The following is a 25,167-nucleotide window of genomic DNA, read 5'->3' as shown; positions in this document are numbered from 1 at the left end:
GAGGGAATGAGGAGGTGAACTCAGTAGAATCAGGGTAAGCATGAGCTGATATTTTAACCTGTGTTGGATTGCATTCCTCTCCTCTTTGTTCCCCTGAAGAGTGCTGCCTTGCTCTGTAATATCCTGCATCTTTTATCTGTGGTTTTATCAGAGTTTGGTTTTGTAGTCACCTTCTCTTCTGCTCACATGGACACTTTATATGCATTAGCACCATCTCTCATATCTTGTGTCCTCTGCAGGTTCTTTGTAGCAGAAGTATGTTTAGATAGTCAGAACTGGTGTTCTTGATATTCCTGCTTGAACTCTGTGACCTTGGTGGATCCCCATCTGCTCATGCATGTCAAGTTGCAGAGGAGTGGGGGCCTCTATCCTGCTATCTCTTGCACCAAGAGTTCAATTGCACCTTGATGTGAAAGGTAGAGTATGCGCAGATGTTAGTCAGTTCATATTAAGATACACAAGTTCTGTGGTGAGACTCTTGAGAACAAAAGAGCACTGACCTTTAGCGCAATGTTGAAATTTCAGGTTCTCTAGTCCCATCTTTTCTTACAATGGCCCTTTAACCATTATGGATAGAGGTTGTTCTTATCACAGAGTACAATGCAACTAACAGGGAATTGTAAAAGCTATTTCTGTATGAGCAAATATAACATGTTAACTTTTATAAGAATTTATTCCTAAGAGCTTATCTTGAGATATTACATGACCTTATAATGCTTTTGTGTACAAAACCCCCAACGTTAGAATAACTATTTTTACCAATTTCCTAACTCAAGCTGAGTGTCATATCTTACTTGATTTGAAATGTGCTCACAAGGAAGTTGAAATAAGCTGGATGCAAAGTGGAAAATACATCATTTTCCTTCCAAAATAGTTTATGGAAAAGCCATAGGCAATAAGAAACAGGCCCAAGCCTACTCATTGAATTGTGAGTCCCTCCTTCAGGCCTACATTTTCTTGTTTTCCTGAAGACATTCATATGGGGTTGTTGGAAGGTCTGTGTATTCCTCCGCATGTTCCTGACTCCTCCAGGGTCTGCACCCTCTTGGAAAAATGTGAAAAACCATTCATTGCTCTCAACATGCTTTTCCTTAATGCATCATTTCAGAGAGCAATGATACTTTATAAATGTGTTTTGATTCTAATGTTTCTTCATAGAAGATGTAACATATTATGAGTAAAAAGATCTAAGTTCTAAAATATTCCTGTTATTCATCTATTTGGTAAATAAGATTTTCATGTATCAGTTTTGTGTAGGGGGAATGAAACTTTATTTTCAGATAATTGTGTGTGTGAGAGTATGCACATGTGTGGAAATGTCTCATATTCTCAGTGCCAAAATGTTCAAATGTCATCTATTTTAGTGGTGCAATTTTAAAGGGATTGATGCTACATATATAAACCAGAGTAGATTTATTTGGATATTCATTAGTGTATTTATTCTACAGTTTTAATCTCTCTATACATAAAAAACCTTATAATCCACAATAATCAAAATTTAAATTAAATCTATACTGAAATTATGTGATCCATATGTTATTTCAAATAGCTGTGTTGCTACGTGCATTCTCCATCATGTCTGACTCTTTGCCAATGGACCGTAGCCCACCAGGCCCCTAGTGGCCAAAAAATTTTATTCAGTTCTCTTAGTAGCTGTGATCAAGAAATCAATAAAAATGTTTCTCTGTCTATAAAGTGTATCCTCCTTTGCAAAAAACTTGGCCTTACTATTAACTTTCAAATAAGTTTGACATTTTTTTCCTTCTGAAAAGAGAGCCTCATATCTATGAATAATAAGATTTGCCTTAAGTTTCAGACCTAGGTTCTGTCTAGCTTGGCATCAAACTCCTTCAGGAATATTCCCTGGAAGTACAGTTCTAAGTATAAAATGTGGGATCAGGAGTAGGCTTCATAGTTGTTTTTTTAAAATTTGTTTTTAATTGGAGGAAAATTGCTTTACAATGTTGTGTTGGTTTCTGCTGTACAGCAATGCAAATCTACCATAATTATACATACGTCCCCTCCCTGGTAAGGCTCCCTCCCCTCTCCCCTATCCCACTCCCTAGGTCATCACAGAGCTCCAGGCTGGGCTCCTGTGTTATGGTTAAGAATCTGCTTGCCAATGCAGGAGACAAGGGTTTGATCCCTTGGTCCAGAAGATCTCCTAGGAAAGGAAATGCAGCTTCCTAAGTTTTAATCCTAGTTCTGCTAACTGCTAGAAATGTGACCTTGGGAGAGTTACTAACCTCTGTGCTTCCATTTCTTCTTGTAAATGGAGATAATAATACTGTTTACCACCAATATTTATTGTGAGGATGGATTGACCTAACCCTGGTGAAAAGTAGTTCCTGACATTTATTAAGCATTCACTAATATCAAGTGTAAATATCATACACAATGGTCCAGTTTGGTTCTGAGTATCCTTTCTTCGGCAACAAACTTCAATGCTCTCATCTATGGATGCGTAAAAATCTTTTTGAAATAGTGTCCATTTCCCTCTGCAAAATCAGTAAAAAGAATGAATGTCTCAGTTTACTATGCTCAACTTTTTATTTATAGGGCCTTCCAAACCATATCTTTATTCTTTTAGGCTTTGTTGCTCTGGCTGGCATATTTGAGCTAGAAAGACTATATGATAGGCTTTGAAAAGAATCCCATAGCCCCCTTTTAAATCAAGGTCCCTTCATATTTGTTTTTACAATACAATGTAATTAAATGGGGTAATTTTGCTAAATCTAGGAGAGAGATTTTTTTTAACAAATAAAATACTGAAGCTTGTGATTGCAACTAATAGATTATCCACTGTAAATGTAAGATCTTCATTGCGTAATTTTTGCTGTTTTATAAGAAACAATTTCCATATTAGAAAATTTCTTTTAAAAGAGACTTTCAAAGAGGGAAAATCTAGTAATTTAGGCTTTAAGCACCACAGAGAAGTGCTTCTTGAAATTCAAGGAGAGAATCAATAACATTTTCTTAGACTGTACATGGTTCTGGTTACCATGGACATGCCAATTCAAGGTTATCTAAAGGCACACAGCATGAAAAATCTACACAATGCAGTGAAGTATATAAATGATTCCAGAGTATTGTGTAAATCTTTAGTGGAAGCTTATTATAATGTTTGACTGTTTATGATCTTCATCAGAATAATTGTATGTACATATATATGTATTGAATATATATGTATATATGAAGATAGCTTCTATATTTTTGTTAAGATTGTTGTCTCAGTGAAAAATCATGAAAACTCCTGAATTCTGTAAAAACCTTCAATTCATTTAAAGATGGATGAGAACTAGGTTAAGGGCTAGTACTATCATAATCATGGCATTAAATTCTATGTGAATTAACTTATTTTTATTCATTTTATTAACATAAATACATATTGAGTAACTAGCAGGTGGTAAGCATCTTTTAAATATTAATAAGACATATTACATGATTTTCAGAAGCTGATTGAGTGGAAGAAAAGAATGTATGAATTATAACTGATGTGATGGGATAGGGTGAAAGTTATTAAGAGAGATCTATACAAAGAACCAGGAAGCAGAAAGGATGACTTGATTGGCTGAGGGTGGGGAGAGAGAAGTGATCGGACATGCAGACTTTCCAGAGGAAGTACCGTTTGATCTGGACGTTGGTGGCTTTGAAATAAGAAAAGAGGGATAAAGAGTTCTCAAGGATAGAAGTCAATCAAGACAAGTTCATGACATACCAACACTGAGATACAGTAAGTATGTTGATGTGACCAGAGTAGGTCACATCAAAGCAGAAAAATAAGTTAGTTAGGGCTCTAGACTCTAAGGAGTTTTTGTGCCACACTAAGAGTATGGTTTTGGAAGCTAGTGGATAGAAGCTAGTGGATATTTAAGGAGAGGAACTACTTAGACATATATGTTTTAGAAAAGTAAGAAGAATATGGATAGATTAAAAAATATAAAGAAACTGGAAGCAGGCAAATTAGTCAGGAGTGACATGTTCAGGTGAGTGATGGTTAAAGCTGGAGTTAGGCACTGTTAGTGTTAGTGGAAAGGAAAAGAAATTACAGAGCTTTCTTTGTGACCAACTGAATATGTATGAGTGGCAAGAAGAAAGACAGTCGACAATGGTTTCCAAAACCGTAGAGATACAATGTTTTTATTAGTAAATTCTGTCCCAGAAAGTTTTATGAATAATTGGAAAAAATTAGTGACAAAATTTTATTGGGTATGGAAATAATTCAAGCAAAACAGAAATTATCTAACTTCCAATTTTCACCGAGTATATTTGGTAAAAAAGAAAAAAGAGAAGGCGAGGGTGGGATGATTTGAGAGAATAGCATTGAAACATGTATATTACCATATGTGAAACAGATCGCCAATCCAGGTTCAATGCATGAGACAGGGTCCTCAGGGCTGGTGCCCTGGGATGACCCTGAGGGATGGGATGAGGAGGGAGGGGGGATTGGGGTTTGGGATGGGGGACACATATATACTCATGGCCGATTCATATCAGTGTATGGCAAAAACCACTACAGTACTGTAAAGTAATCAGGCTCCAATTAAAATTAATTAATTAATTAAAAAAAAGAACGGCAACACAAAAGTTCATCCTTGTTTAAATAACTGCAACTTTCAGAGCAACATAGAGTCTGAGTACAGAATGGTCATGATATTGTTGACTTTGAAGATAGTCACTTAGATACTCCTGCACAGGCATGCATGCATGCCTGTGAGCTCAGTTGCTCAGTTTTGTCCGACTCGTTGTGACTCGTGGACTGTAGCCCACCTGGCTCTTCTGCCATTGGAATTTTCCAGGCAACAATACTAGAGTGGGTTGCCATTTCCTCCTACAGGGGACTTTCCTGACCCAGGGATTGAACCCACATCTCCTGTGTCTCTTGAATTGATAGGCAGATTCTTTACCACTGCACCATCTGGCAAGTCAGATATGCCTGTAGGGGGCTCAAATAAAAGGTGAAGTGTACCATCAACCAGGGTTCCCCAGGTGGAGCAGTGGTAAAGAATCCACCTGCCAATCAGAAGATGCAGGAGATGTGGGTTTGATCCTTGGGTCAGGAATATCACCTGGAATAGGATATGGCAACCCACTGCAATATTCTTTCCTGGCAGATCCTGTGGACAGAGGAGCCTGACAGACTACAGTCCATGGGGTCAAAAAGAGTTGGACATGACTGAATGACTGAACACATACATACTATGAAGAATCAGAGTTTTAAAAGAAGTAGTTCCATAGGATAAAATGAGGAAATGTGGTTGGTAGTATACTGTAAATGAAAAACTATAAACTAGAAAGAATGGAGGTGGAAAAGCCCCATGATTCCACTACATAACGTAGTAGAAAATTCATACTAAAGAGAAGGTTTATGAATGTCATAAATGAGAAACTTTAGCTGAAAATAAAAACTTGTTTCACTCTTTTAAAAAATTCACGCTCAGGAGATATCTTCCAAATATGACATCACTCTCTAAACTATTGCCAATGCCCTGATTCTATTTTCCTAATCATAAACTGGAATCAAGATTGCCAGGAGAAATATCAATAACCTCAGATATGCAGATGACACCACCCTTATGGCAGAAAGTGAAGAGGAACTCAAAAGCCTCTTGATGAAAGTGAAAGAGGAGAGTGAAAAAGTTGGCTTAAAGCTCAGAAAGTCATTCAGAAAGTCAAGATCATGGCATCTGGTCCCATCACTTCATGGCAAATAGATGGGGAAATGGTGGAAACAGTGTCAGACTTTATTTTTGGGGGCTCCAAAATCACTGCAGATGGTGACTGCAGCCATGAAATTAAAAGACGCTTACTCCTTGGAAGGAAAGTTATGACCAACCTAGATAGCATATTCAAAAGGAGAGACATTACTTTGCCAACCAAGGTCCGTCTAGTCAAGGCTATGGTTTTTCCAGTAGTCATGTATGGATGTGAGAGTTGGACTGTGAAGAAAGCTGAGCACCGAAGAATTGGTGCTTTGGAACTGTGGTGTTGGAGAAGACTCTTGAGAGTCCTTTGGACGACAAGGAGATCCAACCAGTCCATTGTAAAGGAGATCAGTCCTGGGTGTCCTTTGGAAGGAATGATGCTAAAGCTGAAACTCCAATACTTTGGCCATCTGATGCGAAGAGTTGACTCATTGGAAAAGACTCTCATGCTGGGAAGGATCGGGGGCAGGAGGAGAAGGGGACGACAGAGGATGAGATGGCTGGATGGCATCACTGACTCGATGGATGTGAGTTTGAGTGAACTCCAGCAGTTGGTGATGGACAGGGAGGCCTGGTGTGCTGCAATTCATGGGGTCACAAAGAGTCAGACATGACTGAGCGACTGAACTGAACTGACTGAAGGCTTTCATTAGAGCCATTTTTCTATAAGTCCCATCTCATTGCAATTTCTGTGTTGAGCCGATCATGGGTGAAGAATTCTTATCCACCTCAATCTTCTATCTCCAATCAGGTGAGGTTTAGCACTTTGTAACAGAGTGGCAGGGCTTCCCTTGTGGCTCAGATGGTAAAGAATCTGCCTGCAATGAACAAGACCTGGTTCAATCCCTGGGCTGGGAAGATGCCCTGAAGAAGAGAATGGCTATGCAGTCCAATGTTCTTGCCTGGAGTATCCCATGGAGAGAGGAGCCTGGTGGGCTACAGTCCGTAGGATTGCAAAGAGTCAGACATGACTGAGTGACTAACACTTTCAGTTTTAAACTTCAGCTTCAGCTTCCCTCTTTGGACTTTCCTGGTGCCTCAGACAGTAAAGAATCTGCATTCAGTGCAAGAGATATGAGTTCAATCCTTGGGTTGGGAAGATCCCATGGGAAGGGAATGGCTCCCCACTCCAATATTCTTGCCTGGAGAATTCTATGGACAGAGGAGCCTGGTGGTCTAGAGTCGGGTTGCAAAGAGTTAGACACGACTGAGGGAGTAACACTTTCACTTTCAACAAAGTAGCATGAATGTCTCAGAGTGGACCACCCAGACTTCTCTGCTGATTATATTCAGTACTAGGAGCCTCAGTGATGATTACTGTTCTGCTTCCTGAACTGCAGCTCCTCCTGCATCTTAAGTCTTAAGTCTCAGATGTGAACTTCTTATCTCATTCCTGTCCCCATATTTTTGTCATTCTCTTTTCTTTACACTGCAGCTCACCTTCTCTACAGCCTGACACCATGTCCCTAAACCCAGTTTTGGTACCTGAAACTCTAATTTCCTGTGGATAGACACTAGGCAATGACTAGTAGCTTCTGCCCCAAGATTACCCCAACCTAGATTCTGTCCATCTGCTAGGATCCCTAACCCCTCTACTAGGTTCCAACTACTTTCTTCAGTTGTGCTCAACATTTGTGTGCTCTCTTCACCATGCCTTGTCTCTCCCAGCACTCTACCATTTTAAGGTTTGCACCCAGTGCCTGACCATTTGATCAGGAATAGGATCCAGTCCTGGTCCTGCTTCTCTCACTCTCTGTACTTCCTTGGTTTGTGATAATGAGACTTTAGGTTTTATTCCACAGTCAGAAAGAAAAGAGGCAAAGAGTAAGGAGAGAGAAAGAGAAAGAAAAAGAGAGAGAGAGTAGGCAAGCTGCTTTTAATAAATTATGAGCATATAATCACCCTTCTCCTACTCTGAAGCCCCAGACCTACATTGACAGATGCCAGAGGCCCCCCAAATTAACTTTTTGGCTTTAATCAGGACTCAGAAGAAGCTATAGGAGCTGAATAGGGAACTTTTGTGAGCCTGGCCACAGCAGTTAATGGATATGGCATGAAACCCTGGTCCCTTATCCATGGCATGGTAAGAAGTGTGAGCAGCAGTGTGTTTCCATGCAAAAGTACTAGGAGGCCATCTTCTGAATACAACCTTGGTTCTGTTTCGCATGGACTAATTCTTTCTTCTCCTTTCTATTGATACATCTTCAAATGTTGTTTCAAGTCTAGCAAGGAGAAAGTGAAAGGGGGCAGTTGGCAGTGAAAATAGATGACACCCAACAATCTCTCAAAGGAATGAGGACTTGATAGGTCAATATTGACATAGTTAATTGGTAAAGAGATAATTTGCATGGATTTGATATGCTCTTAAATAAAGAGGACTAGGGGCCCTTTGGAGAGCATTTTGCCTGCTCCTTTCTTCAATTAACATAACTCTATGTGATAAGTCTGCTAATAGAGGGTTCTCTTGGATTAATCTTGATCTAAATGTAAAGAATTATAATACTAGCAAAGTGGAAGTTTCTATTCACTCTTTAAAAATTAGTTTTTTAGTTTTTCAGAGGAGTCAAGATTTTATTCTACATTTTTTTAATTTTTTTTTTATACTTTACAGTACTGTATTGGTTTTGCCATACATTGACATGGATCCACCACGGGTGTAAAAACAACAATAACAAAAAAATTAGTTTTCAGTTATACAATAAAACATGAATATGTGAAAAACTATAACAGAGATAAGGTTAAAATATCATTTAATCATCTCTATCCTATTTGCTTTTAAAACTATGAAATTTATTTCTTTGAGTTTTCTCTTCACAATTTTTATCCATTTGGTACATTATACAAAGTGGTTCTCAGGGACCTCTAGAGAATTAATTTTTGTCCTTTCAACATGAATTTAACTTTACTTTAGGTAGTCTGATTCTATTTGTTTTGTAATCCTTCTTGGTAGTTTGCTTGTATTGCAACTCTGGGAGAAAATGTCAGAAAGGCAGAAAGAAATTATATGACAGCTCACAGCTGGATATTAGTTGAGCTTCTCTCCAGAAATGAAGGAATGCATGTATATGAGCCCTTACTCAGAACGGTATACAGGGACATTTTTTAGCTGATGAAAGGCTCAACTTGACTAATGTATTATTTTCCTAGAACTGCCTTAACAAGGTGCCACTAACTAGATGGCTTAAAACAACAGAAACTTACTGCCTCACAATTCTGGAGGCTAGAAGTCCAAAATCAAGGGGTGGGCAGGGCTACTCTCACTCTAAAACCTGTAGAGGAGGACTGTCTTGCCTCTTAGTCTCTGGTGGTTTGCTTGGCAACATTTAGAATTCCCTTGCTTGTAGATTTATCACTTCAACCCTCTGTCTTCACACTGTGTTCTCTGTGTGTCTCTTTACTTTGTCTTCCCTCTGTGAATGTCTGGTTTGTGTCCAAGTTTTCCCTTTTTACAGGGTCATGAGCCATATTGGATTAGGCTGCACTTTAATGACTTTTTAACTTGACAGCATCTTCAAAGACCCTATTTCCAAAAGAGGTGACACTTTGAGGTACTTGAGATTAGGACTTCAGCATATTTTTTTATGGGGAATACAATTCAACCCATCACAACAGTAAGACAAAAATGACAATTCAATAGGTTATCAAAAAATAAAGTGTTCTTTTCTAAAAAGAGAAATTGAGGGCAAGTGGGTTTTCAGTTGCTGTTGTTCAGTTGCTCAGTCATGTCCAACTCTTTGTGACCCCATGGACTGCAGCATGCCAGACCTCCCTGTCCTTTACCGTCTCCTGGAGCCTGCTCAAACCATGTCCACTGAGTCAGAGATACCATCCAACCATCTCGTCCCTATTGTCCCTTCTCCTGCTGCCTCCAGTCTTTCCCAGCATCAGGGTCTTTTTCAATGAAAAGACTCTTTACATCAGGTTGCCAAAATATTGGAGCTTCAGCTTCAGCATCAGTCCTTCCAATGAAAATTCAGAGTTGATTTCTTTTAGGTTTGACTGGTTTGATCTCCTTGCAGTCCAAGGGACTCTCAAAAGTGTTCTCCAAAACCACAGTTTGAAAGCATTAATTCTTCAGCACTCAGCGTTCTTTATGGTCCAACTCTCGCATCCATACATGACTACTGGAAAAACCATAGCTTTGACTATATGGACCTTTGTTGGCAAAGGTCTCTGTTCTTTAATATGCTGTCTAGGTTTGTCATAACTTTTCTTCCATGGGCAAGCATCTTTTCATTTTCAGTTTTTTAATTTTTCAGTTTAATTTTAAGTTTTCAGTTTGTAACAAATAATTGTTTTCCAAAGGAAGGCATTAATTACATTAAATGCAGATGAAGTTAATTCGAATTTTAATGGAATTCTGGTTTTTTGAAATACTACACTTAGCATTAAAAAATTGGTACCTCAAAAGATTCAATACATTACAGAAAGTGGAAAACCATTAAACTAATCTCTCGTTTACAATGCCTTATAACTCATGATTATTATGAAGAGTTATTATTCCACTACTCAGTTAAGACTAACTTGTCAATTTTTCAAATATACCTTTGCTTTATGGAATGTTCCTTTACTTCCTCCTGAAAAACTAACTCAACCTAAATGATGTTATTTCTATGTCAGAAGTTTGTAGTAAGTTAGGAAATACATAACTTCATCTATTAACTGATTTCAGACAAATTTGTGTTTTGGCACATGGGAAATAGATGGGGAAACAGTGAAAACTGTCAGAATTTATTTTGGGGGGCTCCAAAATCACTGCAGATGGTGACTGCAGCCATGAAATTAAAAGACGCTTACTTCTTGCAAGGAAAGTTATGACCAACCTAGATAGCATATTCAAAAGCAGAGACATTACCTTGCCAACAAAGGTCTGTCTAGTCAAGGCTATGGTTTTTCCAATGGTCATGTATGGATGTGAGAGTTGGACTGTGAAGAAGGCTGAGCGCCGAAGAATTGATGCTTCTGAACTGTAGTGTTAGAGAAGACTCTTGAGAGTCCCTTGGACTGCAAGGAGATCCAACCAGTCCATTCTGAAGGAGATCAGTCTTGGGTGTTCATTGGAAGGACTGATGCTGAAGCTGAAACACCAATACTTTGGCCACCTCATGCAAACAGTTGACTCATTGGAAAAGACCCCGATGCTGGAAAGGATTGGGGCAGGAGGAGAAGGGGACAACACAGATGAGATGACTGGATGGCATCACCACCTCGATGGACATCCGTGTGGGTAAACTCCAGGAATTGGTGATGGATGGACAGGGAGGCCTGGCGTGCTGCGATTCATGGGGTCGCAGAGTCGGACCCAACTGAGCAACTGAACTGAACTGAACTGGACATCAAGATAGATGCAATTATAAAAGCCTCTATGGGAGAGATACAGATATGAATGATTCAGTGCATTGTCAGTAAGTCCATTTTATCAGCTGGTGATATGGCATAGTACCCAGTATAATGGCTAACTTCGAGTTTGTATGAAGCAATCCTGATACACAAGCATTCACTGTGGACCCCATCAACTTGACACATTTTTCAGCAATGCTTTGTTCATTCTCCCTATCCAAGGAGCTTGGTCATCCTGAATCTACAAACTGATATTTTACTGGCTTCTAGTTTACAGGAACCATATTGCAAATATGTTCTCTGTTCACAAGCACCTGGGGTTTTCACATCTTGCCATACCACATGCCTAAATCCAAAATTCTAGTGCTTATCAAACCTATTCCAGATTTCTCACTATGAATCCAAGCCAGTCTTATAATAGAAACTCTGAGTTTTTATTATGTGAAGCCTTCACTACTGGCCAAATCTGGAATTATGTTTCATTTTCCTTAAACCCTTAAACCCTCTGCTGTCTTAGAATTCTTGTATTTCCTTTGAGACATCAGGACCATCCCCTTAGAGCCCTCCTTATACCCTGAATACTCACTATGTATTGAGTCAGCACAATTCAGGGCCTCACTGTACTGAAACATCAGTTCTGTGGGAAGATGTGTGCTAAGTTCCACACAGGTAACTTACCAATGGATTTAGAATCACAATCCATGGTTATGTTTAGATTTTTGAGGCTTGACTGCAATGGCATTCAATATGAAAAGATTGAAACATTATTATATAAACAAAGCATAGCAATCAAATAAACTCTAAGTTCAACTATCACATTTGTTTTAATTATATTTTCTTTTATGGTACCTGGAAATAATTGGCAAGCAGCTAATCTAAATTACTAAAAGATTACTAAAAAGCTTTTACTTTGCCAAATAATTTGTTCATATAATCTTGCAGAAAAGAAGAGAACTAAAAAAAGGGGTGCTCTTCTGAAGTATCTCCAAAGATTCTTAGAGGCTCTTTTCCCTTTCAAAGTCTATGTCTTTAAGCCATACCACTAAGGGTGTTCCACTTGAGTAAGGCCTTCTTGGGAAGGAAAAGAGAAGCAAAAACCATGGCGTTCAGATACCTTCTTCAGTTAAGGGTAAGCTGGGCAGTGGGAGACTGCAGGACATAAAGCTGTTTTGCTGTCCTGAGAAGAAGGCTTGAGTATTCATCCCAAGGCTATGCACTTGGACACAGCCACTTTCCCTTCACAGGGTAAACACCTTTTTTTTTACCGAGTACTCTTGAGAGCCATTTTCATACAATAAACTACTTTATTCATCCTTCTTTCTTAACTGAGTTAAGATGCACTACAGAAATTGTAGTTTTGGTGATGCATGGGTATGAAGTGTGAGATAGATTACAGATAAAAGAATAGTTTTGGAGTACTGGCCATTTCAAGAGCAGTCAAGATGGGCTGAGGTCCCCAGTCGCAAAAACTGGAGATATAAGTGGGTCACATAAGGTACTGGTTCCAAGAGAAAGAGTGAGGGTCAGCTTAAGAATCATGCAATTTTCGTTGGTTTACACCCTTCAGGTGTGAATTTGGTGCCATTGCTCTTTAAGGTGAGGCAGAGGAAGGTCTGATCAGTCTGAGAAGGGGTGTTTCCTACCCTTTACTGCGAGACCTGAAGCCTGTAACTAAAAGAGCTGTCCTCATGCCCTTGTTTTGCATTTCCAATTTCTCGATGTCCATCATACTAGAGTTCCCTATCTCTCTGACATTGCCCTTTTATGAAGTGCACAGAACTAGGAGAGCATTTTGTAGGAAAAGACTTGTGGGTGCTGAAAGGGAGAATGTAGGACTGTTTATCTTGTAGAGCCCTACAAGCTGCTTGCACCTTAGGTGGGTGACGGTACACGTTGCTCAATTTAGTCAACTAGAGTTAAGCAGAATGATAAGAAAAATTATGCCTTGGCAGAAATTCATATGTGCAAGGAAAAACAAAACAAAATATGTTTTTGTTTTCATTTTTTTAAGTCTACAATTTAATTCTAAGGCATTATTTCCCTGAGCTGATAAAATGTTCAGTTGTAGGCTTTCTACTCTCAGGATCTCACATAGGACCAAAACACTTGGGGAGATCCTACCAGGCACTGATATATATTCTCTACACATTTTATTACCAAGATACCTTCTGTCCAGCCTGCAAGTTCCCTTCAGATTTCATATTTTCAATGCTTCTGAGCTATATATAGAACATAAAACTAAATAGCAATATAAATAATTCTTCTACATTTAAAAAAAGGTTTGAGGTCTTAACATTTACTACCCAGTATAGTATTCAAAATATTATCTTAGGCTGTTTCTATAGATTCCAATACAGTTGATTGGAAAAAAAATTCTTTTATTACAGTTGTTAGTTTCTTACTGATATTACTGGCTATCTTTCTAGATGGATATGTCACAAATTTGGTTGTGCTTATATTTGATTAAAGCCTCTTAAATACTAGGAAATATTTCCTATTTATTTATCCTTTAATCTTTAGTTTAATAATGTGATATTGAGTTGAAGTAACCTGACATGGGCCTCAGAGAAAAGTAGATGTGACTTAGCCTGGTAGAAACTGCACCTGACCACACCAATCCATGTATTAAAGGGACAGTACACTTACAGCTGAAGATCTTGTGATAGAGCCTGAACCTTACATTCCTCAAATTGTATGTATCTATATTTATTTTGCATTTCTCTGGAAAATGTGTCTATAGGTTCCCTGAATACCTCACAATTTCTGTGGAAGTTCTATATAATTATAATCTCTTTCAGAGGGGCCCTTGTACTTAGTAAATTATCATGCTTATGTTACTCAGCACTTTTGAATGTTAAGTTCAAATGAATTTAGTATCATAAAGTGATGCTTATAAAGCTGATGATGAAACTGGATGAAGCAGCATTCTTTTTCCTAGCAGAACCTAGATGTCTGAAAATCTGACTTGCAGTTCTTATAGTTATTGACATGAATTCTTTTGGATTCTGAGGTGATTTAGTGTTTTTGTCTAGAAATTAGGAATCATAGATTTTTTTTTCATCTCTTTAAATCATAAAAATGAATTGTGATACATAAAGTTATTTAAATCCTGTGAAAGAAGTTTTTGACTACAAAGCACTCAAGGACTCAGAATCACACCTCAGTTGTTTAGTTTTATTTCAAGGAAGAACTGGGTTGTTAAATGTGATTTTGTCCACATTCTCCATTCACTGGCTCAAGAGGATGCTGCCTGCAACAGATGTATAACAGTTTAGTAGAAGTGTTAAGAGCTGGCTGAAAGGGAATTTTAAAATGCAGAGGGTAATTTAACAAAATTGAAATCTTTTATAATAGCACTGCAAAGATTAAAATAATTATAGCACAAGATAGTTCTGTCACACTTCATCATTCTGTTCTTAACATCTGGAGATATTATGAGGCAGATTCAGTATTCGACTATAATTTCTACCAGCAGCAAGTGCTATTATTTCTTTCAGTCGACCATGCAAGGTAAAGCTTGTTCAAGCACATTGTCATTCTCTAGTGTATGATTTCTTCCAGCTATTTTAGAGCAGGTAATTTAATGGTGCTCTAGCACTCTCCTGTGACCAGCTGAGCATAACACCTTCAGGTACTCTATATTTTACTCATAGAAGTGGACTTAATGATATTAATTTGACAAGGAATCTAAAATTCTCTATAATCTGTCTCCTCTTTACTCATGCTTCCTTATGCATACACACCCACATCTGACTGAGGTATAAAGTGTTTCCTAGTTGAAAACAAAATATTTCCCTTTTATACAACACTGAAGTAACAATTTCTGCATTGTTGGTCATTAAACCAGTGAGTCTTTAGGGGAATACCAGGAAAAATGAAAGAAATCCTTCTAAAACTTTTAGTCAAAATATTTGAAGTGTATATTAGCACTTGTCATAGTAAAACTGTTGTTAAATTGCATTAAGTGTATTGAAGAATCCACTATACTTGTGACTGGCTTATTTTAGAATGACTTATTGGAATTAAAAGACACAGAAAACAATGACTGATTGTTCCCAGAGTATTAAAATATGAAGTTTTAGGTTTTAAGAAATTACTGAATATTCTTAGGGATTTCATGAATACTCAAGAACTGAAATATGTTTTTAATACATTACAAATAATGTTCATTACAAATGACATTGCGTTGAGAACAATGGCTTAGATTAATGTCTGCCTCATAATTTCATCTACCTTATCTAGAAAACCTGAAAATATTATCAACTGAAGCATAGTTGATATATAAGTATACAATATAGTGATTCACAATTTTTAAAGGTTATACTCCATTTATAGTTATCATAAAATATTTGCTGTATGCCTCATGTTGTACAATATATCCTTGTGGCTTATTTAATAGTTAATAATTTGTACCTCTTAACCTCCTACCCTTATATTGCCCCTACCCTTTTCCCTCCCCCTGTTAACCACTAGTTTATAAGTCCGTGAGTCTGCTGCTATTTTGTTCTAGTTCTTATATTTTTTAGATTTTACATATAGATGATATTATACAGTATTTGTCTTCTCTATTTAAAAACTATTTAGTCATGAAGTCATTCTTTGTCTCTTGTTTCTTAAGTAGAAGTGGGAATGCCAAAAAGAGGGAAAAAATGGATGTCTGTGCTTATTTTATTTGGATCCTTATAAGAATTTATGAAAAATAGTTATTGTTGATACTGTATTTATTAAATGAGCCTGTCAAGTGATTTCTTGGTGAAACCATCAATGTGTTTAGAAAGAATAAAAGACAGAAACCTTTTCTTTCCCATTTCTGTCCACACCTCCCAACTATCTCTCATTATTTTATATCTAAGCTGACTTCTTTTGCTTTTAGGATATCCCTCTCTCATGTGTCTTTTCTTCAATTCCTCCTTTATCACATTACCTCCATTGTGTCACTTAGCACCCAAACATCTGCAACACCTGCTTATGACCTAAAGGATAGAAATGGAAACATCTTAGATATTTGAGATTTACAGCTACTTCTCAATATTATCTGTCATGACCATCCCTCCCAAATTCTCCAACCCATCCGGACTAGCTGTTTGCCCAACTCCATAGCTTCTGCTGAGTCACATGATATTACTCAGAGACTCATCTCACCTGGAATGCCTCCTCTATGCTCACCTCATCCTAGCTACACCTTATCCTTCTTTTTCAGGCTGACCAGATTCTCTCCTCTTCTACAAAGTGTTCCTTTTACAGTTCAATCTAGAGTGATTTTTCAACAGTGAAATCTTAGCACTACCAGTCTATTTTCCTCTTAAAGCAATCGACTATATTCTGTACTGTGATGTTTAATAGAGTGGGGGATTTTATTCACCTGAATTTAAGAAAAGCTGTTTTTTAATGATAAGCAGCCAGAGCAGGGAACCGAAAGAACGTCCCTAGGGCTCTCCAGTGGGAAACGTCATGTGCTGTGAGCGTGAGAAGAGGAGCAAAGAACTCAGGTGGAAAAGGAGAAATGGATGGAGGAAAATACAATGGTGAGGAGACTTTGTGGGTGGTGATAGAAGAGCTGCCATGCAGTGAAATCCTAGAGTGAATCTGAAATATCAGAATAAGATATTTAGGAAATTTTATAATGTACTATATTATCTAATCATTTGTGCTATTTCTACAAGAAAATCTCCTGAAAGAACAGCACTGCTTTTCAAGGCTATCAAAATGAGATGTGTTTTCTAATGCACTGAGACAAGGTACAAGGAGATACAGGTTTATAAGGCTTATAAAGTTTGTAAATAATTCTTGCATTTTTTTACTTGCATGCATGTTTAATTCTTTTTAGGGATTATGATGTCTTCTTTATACTTATGAGAAGAGGTAATGCATTTTGCTGCTTTATAAAATTAATTCTGCAAAACAGGACTAATCACATGATAAATGCTTCTAGAAATTTTTTTTAATAAAAGATTTCTCAAAGTCAAAGTTACCTAAGAAATACAGTTACAATGTGCAAAATTGTAGACATATTTAATGAGGCAAGGAGATGTCAACCTACCAGTTTTAATTAAGGATTGTTTTGTTTTTTCTGGATTTGGACTCTTAAGGGACATCTTAGCTAGAATACACAGACAAATTTTTAATTCATGGCAAGAAAGAGTAAGGATTGCTTAATCTGCTACTTTAGAATAAAAGTAAAAAGAAAGATAGGCAGCAGTTGATAGCTAACTTCAATTCTTTCGAGTTTTTATGGCATTTTTACTTTAGTTCTTTCATTCAAATATCAATGCTATTGGAATCTATTCTGGGCTTATTTGTGCCTAGGATGAAAGAACATTCCCCCAAAATGCAGCTAGAGCATCAAGACCCATTTTACTTCTAAAAGCCAGACAGCGGAAAACAGTGGATAGTTTCTTATGGTGGGTAATTTTATGTAAGAAAAGTTAAAATCTTTCCATCTTCTCTTGTTAATGGAACAGTGAATCATGGTCTGAGCGTCTGAGGAATAGAAAGGAGTGGGAGGCACCAGAATCTATTCCTAGACCTACCCCAATTCATACAGTATATTTGGACAAATTTCTAAATGCCTCTGGTGTTTTGGCATCATTAGAGCGCTGATTTTTAAATTCATTCATTCAATCTTGCAACATTAGTGAGTAACCATAAGGTGCCCACACACAAGGATCTAAAGGCATATTTTCTAGAAATCCATGGTCTTGAAAGAGATAAATATATAAACAAATCATTGCTGTTGATTGTGACTAGGAATGTATCACAGATGCTCCAGGTACAGAGGTGGAACAAAGGAATATGTGGGGCAGGAAGGATCAGGGAAGTGTTCCAAGAGGAGGAAACACTTGAATGTGCTTGAATTCTATGTGGGAGTTTACTAGGAAGGGTTGAGAGAACAGGGCTTCAAGTACAAGGAACAGTATGTTCAAACTCTGGAAACATGAAAGGATATTTTTGAGAGGGAGTGCTGTAAATAATGTGATAAAGTACATTGCGGGGCAGTGGGCAATGGAGGACAATATTGGAGAGGAAAATAGCCAAATACTGGAGGATCTTACATACTATGCAAAGAGCTTGTTTGAATGATTTAATCAGGATATTAATATCATCTTATTTTTATTTTTCAGAAAGGTTACTTTTTTGGTCATGTGAAAAATAGACTATAAGATATTGAGACTAAAATTAGGTAATTTAGAAGAAACTTTCAATAATTCAAGCAGATAATGATGAAAACTTACACCAAAACAATGGGAATGAAAAAGATGGAGCAGATCTTAATGGTGCTGAGAAAGCAAAATGAACAGGAAATCTATGGAACCAATAGAAATGGGAGGAATGAGAGGAAGGGATTAACCTGGAAACCTCTGAGATTTCTTGTTCAGTTGGCAGGTACTGGCTCATTTCATTAACTTATTATTGGGAGAAAAAACGATGGATTAATATTGTGTTTCTTTAATTTCAGGTGATAAGCAAAATCTCAGGAAATTTCACTTTGTCTTTGTCAGTGGAGTTTTCTAAAGGTTAACTCACTTTTTCGTGTCTGAAAGTGATTCCAATGAACTCTCACAAGTTTAAGGTTATTACCTTTCTAAAACTTTCTGCTCACTTTTCCCTCTTTAAATGTTGGTGTCATGGCAGGGAACTTTGTGATGGTCCAGTGTTACTGCTGGAAAGTTTGGAGAGTGACAATTATAAAAAACGTCATAGGCAGACACCCTGGACTTTCACATTACCATTAATTGCTATAAGTTTTTTAAAAGCAGTCTTATTTTTAATATGCTAAAATGAGCATTTAGGCACTATTTGCCATGAACATGCTAACATTTATAAAAACCCTTTCCAGTTGTAGACAGGTTCACCATTTTCAAAATAAAAAAGCATGTGATTGCCCTTTGAATCGGAGAAGGCGATGGCACCCCACTCCAGTACTCTTGCCTGGAAAATCCCATGGACAGAGGAGCCTGGTAGGCTGCAGTCCATGGGGTCGCGAAGAGTCAGACAGGACTGAGCGACTTCTCTTTCACTTTTCACTTTCATGCATTGGAGAGGGAAATGGCAACCCACTCCAGTGTTCTTGCCTGGAGAATCCCAGGGACAGGGGAGCCTAGTGGGCTGCCATCTATAGGGTCACACAGAGTCAGACACGAAGTGACTTAGCAGCAGCAGCAGCCCGTTGAATTGTTCATATTTCACTCCCCATCTACTAAAAAAATCAATTAAAAAGACCTGTGCAAAGCCTCTGTGATGAGAAGAAGAAAGGAAGAGAAGAATGGAGGAAGAGAAATAAAGAAAGCTATAAGAATTGATGGGAACGTTATATTAAAATATACAGCTATTTTTTTTTCCTGAAGATCTTCCCATTTATTATTTATTCACTGGAATGAAAGTTCTGATTTAACATTTCTTCTTTGAATGCCTTTTGTCACTAATCAAGCTGACTTGAGTTGATTGCCCCAAATAAAGTATAATTCATCAATTTGGAATTAATTGTGAAAAGGCATGAGATGCTATGAAACAGTTCCCTTCTTTTTTTTTTTTTTTTTTAGTTTTTTATTTTTTAAATTTTAAAATCTTTAATTCTTACATGCATTCCCAAACATGAACCCCCCTCCCACCTCCCTCCCCATTCCCTTCTTTAATATAACTGAAAAAAAGCAAATCACAGATAAATCAATCCACAATAGGCTGCCCAAAAGTCCTAAGGGCAATCTATCTATATACTCCAGTGTGTAGTACATATACTAAATTTTTAAAAAGTAACATCAGAAATAGTTTTTTTAAGACAAAATAAAGCTAAAAATAAGTATCTATTTAAGACATACTTATTTTTAGCTTTATTTTGTCAGAAAGAATATCCTTCTTTGTGTTTTCCAATTCAGCATTCTTTAAAAAAAAAAATCACCTTTCCTATTTCTGCATCATTACATCAGCTTTCAAATGCAATCAAGTTTCCATTACTTAAGCCTGGTTAGCAAACTCTCATACTCCTGTTCTTCTCCGTTCACTCACTTTTCCATGACACCTCTCATGAACACTGCTATCGTTTGATGAAACAGGAGAGAAACACAAAGTGGTAAACAGTCTAAACTGCAGTTTTAACTATCTTGGCAAAACATTCAGTGTGGAAGACTTTGAAACTAATGATTAAGTTTAAAAACCAAAGTAACTTGTCTTCAATAAGAACTTCAGTTATATTTTGTACCATATACCATCAGCATAAATAATTAAGATTTGGCATTAGATTCAGTATGAAGTAGAAAAGCATAATTTTAATAGGAGACTATCCATTCAATAGAAGTTATTGCCCTTTAACTTATTTCTCCTTTCTAACATATCACGTAAATGTAAATTCATTATGAAAATTATACCCTGGGCAAATACTGCAACTATTTAAAGATTTAGTAAATTATTCAATTAATATTTATTTATTCTCTCTATTCTCTTTCTCTTTAGTTCTTTTTTTAATAAAAAAAGGAGATGATTTTTCAAAGTTTCCCTTATTTTCAATGGATAAGGTTTAATCCATTTAAGAACGCAGTAAAATTCTACTTGTTATCATGAACAATGCTTTTGGAAAAATTTCCAAAAGCTAATCTAGAACTATGATATTTTGGTGGGTTTGATTGAATATAAATATATTGAGGCTTAGAGTTTCTGTAGCAATATACTCTGTATTTTAAATGGATTGTAATATCAGAAGTTTTAACGTATAATTTAATTTTTTACCACTTGTTTTTATTCAGTGCAACCAAGAAGATTTTTTCCCTTTATTAGCTTATTACTGAAATTCTTTAGAACTTCTCTTCCCTGGATTTCCCTGGTGGCTCAGAGGGTAAAGATCTGCCTGCAGTGCAGGAGACCTGGGTTCGATCCCTGGGTCAGGAAGATCCTCTGGAGAAGGAAATGGAAACCCACTCCAGTACTCTTGCCTGGAAAATCCAATGGACAGAGGAGGGTAGTACGCTATAGTCCATGGGGTCGCAGAGTCGGACATGACTGACCACTTCACTTCACTTCAAGGAGCATAATTTCTCTGAATATTTTATAGTATATTATAGTTTAACATAATATGTTTTATGTGTTGTATATGTCTATTGTGTATTATCTAAAATGACTTATTTCTGAAGTTAAAATAATCAGTTCCAATGAAATAAAACTAAATGGCATAAGTGATAAAGAACATATGGTATTAGCTAATTCATTATTATCAAGTGAAGGAAAAGTGATAAAGATATTATCTTCTCTCAGAAAAGATTAATGAGAAAATGAGGTTACCCTGATGAAAGGATTTGAGTTTTTTCCACACCTTTTTGAAAACCATGATTAAACTTTTTAAAATCATTTCTATCTGCCTATGTAATTTGTAAAAAGAAACTAATTAGATTAGATATACAAAATAGTATCATTAAGACATCACTGTCCTATTCATATAATTGAAGTTGTATGAATATGTTTATGATATGACTATTTCAAAACATTTTAACACTATCATGATAAAATTCTGTTTAAACTTGAAATCTGGCAAATTCGAGTTGGAAAGAGGACTACAAAAAAAGAAAACTGTAAGAAAACTTTAAAAATGTGATAGTTCCTCATATAGGTTGAAAAGAAGACTGTAACATTGAATTCCAATAGGAAAAGCAGACCATTGCAGTAAGACCTGCATACTTCACATTGTATTAAAAAAGTGCTGGGCCAGGCAGCAAAACAGGTAGATTCAATCTTTAATTAAAGTTGCTGTGGGCCTTACTCTCTTCGTTATAAAATACGAGGTTGTATAAAGTGATCTTAAATTCTTCCAACTAAAATATTTTGGATTCTTTGTCACAATGCTTAGGGGTAATAAAAACCATAAAATAAAAATTTAGGGAAGAAAACTATCCCCTTTTTCTCTAAGACTTGACTGAAATTAAAAGGAAAAAATGCAAAAAGCAGCGAATCTCTGGCATCAATAGAAACTTAGAGCGTCTACATGCCACAAACATTTAGTATATCTGTCATATATAGTGCAGATGGGACCAGACAGTTGGGGTTAAGAAAGTAGTATATGTCCTGGGGAGTTAGAGAGGGGATTTTCACTGAAAATATGTGACTTTCCTAATTTGTGTGATAAGGGATAGGGATAAGTGCAGACCAAAAGATAGATGAGAAATACTAAACCTCCCCCACTCCGAAAGAGCTACACAAAGCAAACAAAAACCTTGTGGGTGGCAAGTTTCTCTCTCAACCTCTTCTCACTGAGAAGTATAAGGGATTCTCTCTGATACAGAAGGCATTACTGTCTATCTCAGGTTGCTCAGTGGTAAAGAAACTTCCTGCTAATGCATGAGACATGGATTCAATCCCTGGGTTGGGAACATCCTCTGTAGAAGGAAATGGCAAGTTAGTTCAGTTCAGTCGCTCAGTTGTGTCCGACTCTTTGCGACCCCATGAATCGCAACACGCCAGGCCTCCCTGTCTATCACCATCTCCCAGAGTTCACTCAGACTCACGTCCATCGAGTCCATGATGCCATCCAGCCATCTCATCCTCGGTCGTCCCCTTCTTCTCCTGCCCCCAATCCCTCCCAGCATCAAAGTCTTTTCCAATGAGTCAACTCTTCTCATGAGGTGGCCAAAGTACTGGAGTTTCAGCTTTAGCATCATTCCTTCCAAAGAAATCCCAGGTTTGATCTCCTTCAGAATGGACTGATTGGATCTCCTTGCAGTCCAAGGGATTCTCAAGAGTTTTCTCCAACATCACAGTTCAAAAGCATCAATTCTTCGGTGCTCAGCCTTCTTCACAGTCCAACTGTCACATCCACACATGACCACAGGAAAAACCATAACCTTGACTAGACGGACCTTAGTCGGCAAAGTAATGTCTCTGCTTTTGAATATACTATCTAGGATGGTCATAACTTTTCCTCCAAGGAGTAAGAGTCTTTTAATTTCATGGCTGCAATCACCATCTGCAGTGATTTTGGAGCCCCAAAAAATAAAGTCTGACACTGTTTCCACTGTTTCCCCATCTATTTCCCATGGAGTGATGGGACCGGATGCCATGATCTTAGTTTTCTGAATGTTGAGCTTTAAGCTAACTTTTTCACTCTCCTCTTTCACTTTCATCAAGAGGCTTTTTAGTTCCTCTTCACTTTCTGCCATAAAGGTGGTGTCATCTGCGTATCTGAGGTTATTGATATTTCTCGCGGCAATCTTGATTCCAGCTTGTGTTTCTTCCAGTCCAGGGTTTCTCATGATGTACTCTGCATATAAGTTAAATAAGCAGGGTGACAATATACAGCCTTGACGTACTCCTTTTCCTATTTGGAACCAATCTGTTGTTCCATGTCCAGTTCTAACTGTTGCTTCCTGACCTGCATACAGACAAACCACTCCCATATTCTTTCCTGGGGAATCTCACTGACAGAGGAACCCGGCAGGCTATAGTCCATGAGGTCACAAAGAATCGGACATGACTGGACTGAGCATGCACACACACATCACAGAAGGTGAGTTAGGGCAAGGCCACTCCCTGCATGCAGCAGAGAAACCAACCAAACAGAAAGTGGCCTTCACTGTATTCAAGGGGAAGAAAACTCAGCATAACTTAAGACCTTGTTTTCCTCCTTACCACCCATAGGCATTTGAATTACGGCACTGATACCAGAAAATTACAGGAAGTTACATAAAATCAGAGAGAACTGTAAGACCTTACAGGAAAACTATCCCACAACACTTGGGGGGAAATTTTCTGACCCAGCATGATCTCTCCTCAAACATAGTGAGAAAACTGGTGTGCCAGAGTTGGCTTACACTGGCTGCCCCTTTCTTCTTTTTCTTCAATCTTTCTTAGCATCAGGGTCTTTTCCAATGTGTTGGCTCTTCACATCAGGTGGTCAAAAGTATTGGAGCTTCAGCATCAGTCCTTCCAGTGAATATTCAGGGTTGATTTCCTTTAGGATTGACAGGTTTGATCTCCTTGTAGTCCAAGAGACTCTCAAGAGTCTTCCCCAGCACCACAGTTTGAAAGCAGCAATTCTTTGCTACTCAGTCTTCTTAGGGTCCAACTCTTACATCTGTACATAATCATTGGAAAACCCATAGCTTTGACTATATGGACCTTTACTGGCAAAGTGGTGTCTCTGCTTCTTATTATGCTGTCTAGGTTTGTCACAGCTTTCCTTCCAAGTCCTTCCTTCCAAGGACCAGGCATCTTTTAATTTCTTGGCTGCAGTCACCATCTGCCATAATACTGAAGCTCAAGAAAATAAAGTCTACCACTGCTTTCACTTTTTCCCCTTCTATTTGCCATGAAGTGATGGGACTGGATACCATAATCTTAGTTTTTTGAACTTTGAGTTTCAAGCCAGCTTTTTCATTCTCTTCTTTCACCCTCATCAAGAGGTTCTTTACTTATTCTTCACTTCCTGCCATTAGAGTTGTATCATCTGCATATCTGAAGTTGTTGATATTTCTTCCAGTGATCTCGATTCCAGCTGTGATTCATCCAGCCCAGCATTTCACATGATGTACCCCACAGAGAAGTTAAATAAGCAGGGTGACAATATACAGCCTTGTATTACTCTTTTCCCAATTTTGAACCAATCAATTGTTCCATGTCTGGTTCTAATTGTTGCTTCTTGACCTGCACGCAGATTTCTCAGGAGGCAGGAAAGGTGGTCTGGTATTCCCATCTCTTGAAGAATTTTCCACAGTTTATTGGGATCCAGAGTCAAAGGCTTTAGTGTAGTCAATGAAGCAAAATAAATGTTTTTCTAGAATTCTCTTACTTTTTCTATGATCCAATGGATGTTGGCAATTTGATGTCTGGTTCCTCTGCCTTTTCTAAATCTAGCTTGTGTATCTGCAGGTTCTTGGTTCATGTACTGCTGAAGCCTAGCTTGAAGGATTTTGAGCACAACTTTACTAGCATGTGAAATGGGCACAGTTATATGGTAAGTTGAACATTCTTTGGCATTGCCCTTCTTTGGGACTGGAATGAAAACTGACCTTTTACAGCCTTATGGCCAAGACTGAGTTTTCCGAATTTGTTGGCATACTGAGTGCAGCACATTAACAACATCATCTTTTAGGATTTTAAATAGCTCAGCTATACTTCTACATCTTGAATTAATAAGAATTTCTCC

This window comes from Ovis canadensis, chromosome 1 (genome assembly GCF_042477335.2).
Source record: "Ovis canadensis isolate MfBH-ARS-UI-01 breed Bighorn chromosome 1, ARS-UI_OviCan_v2, whole genome shotgun sequence".
In the NCBI taxonomy this organism is placed as follows: Eukaryota; Metazoa; Chordata; class Mammalia; order Artiodactyla; family Bovidae; genus Ovis; species Ovis canadensis.
This window is presented reverse-complemented; position numbering follows the sequence as displayed.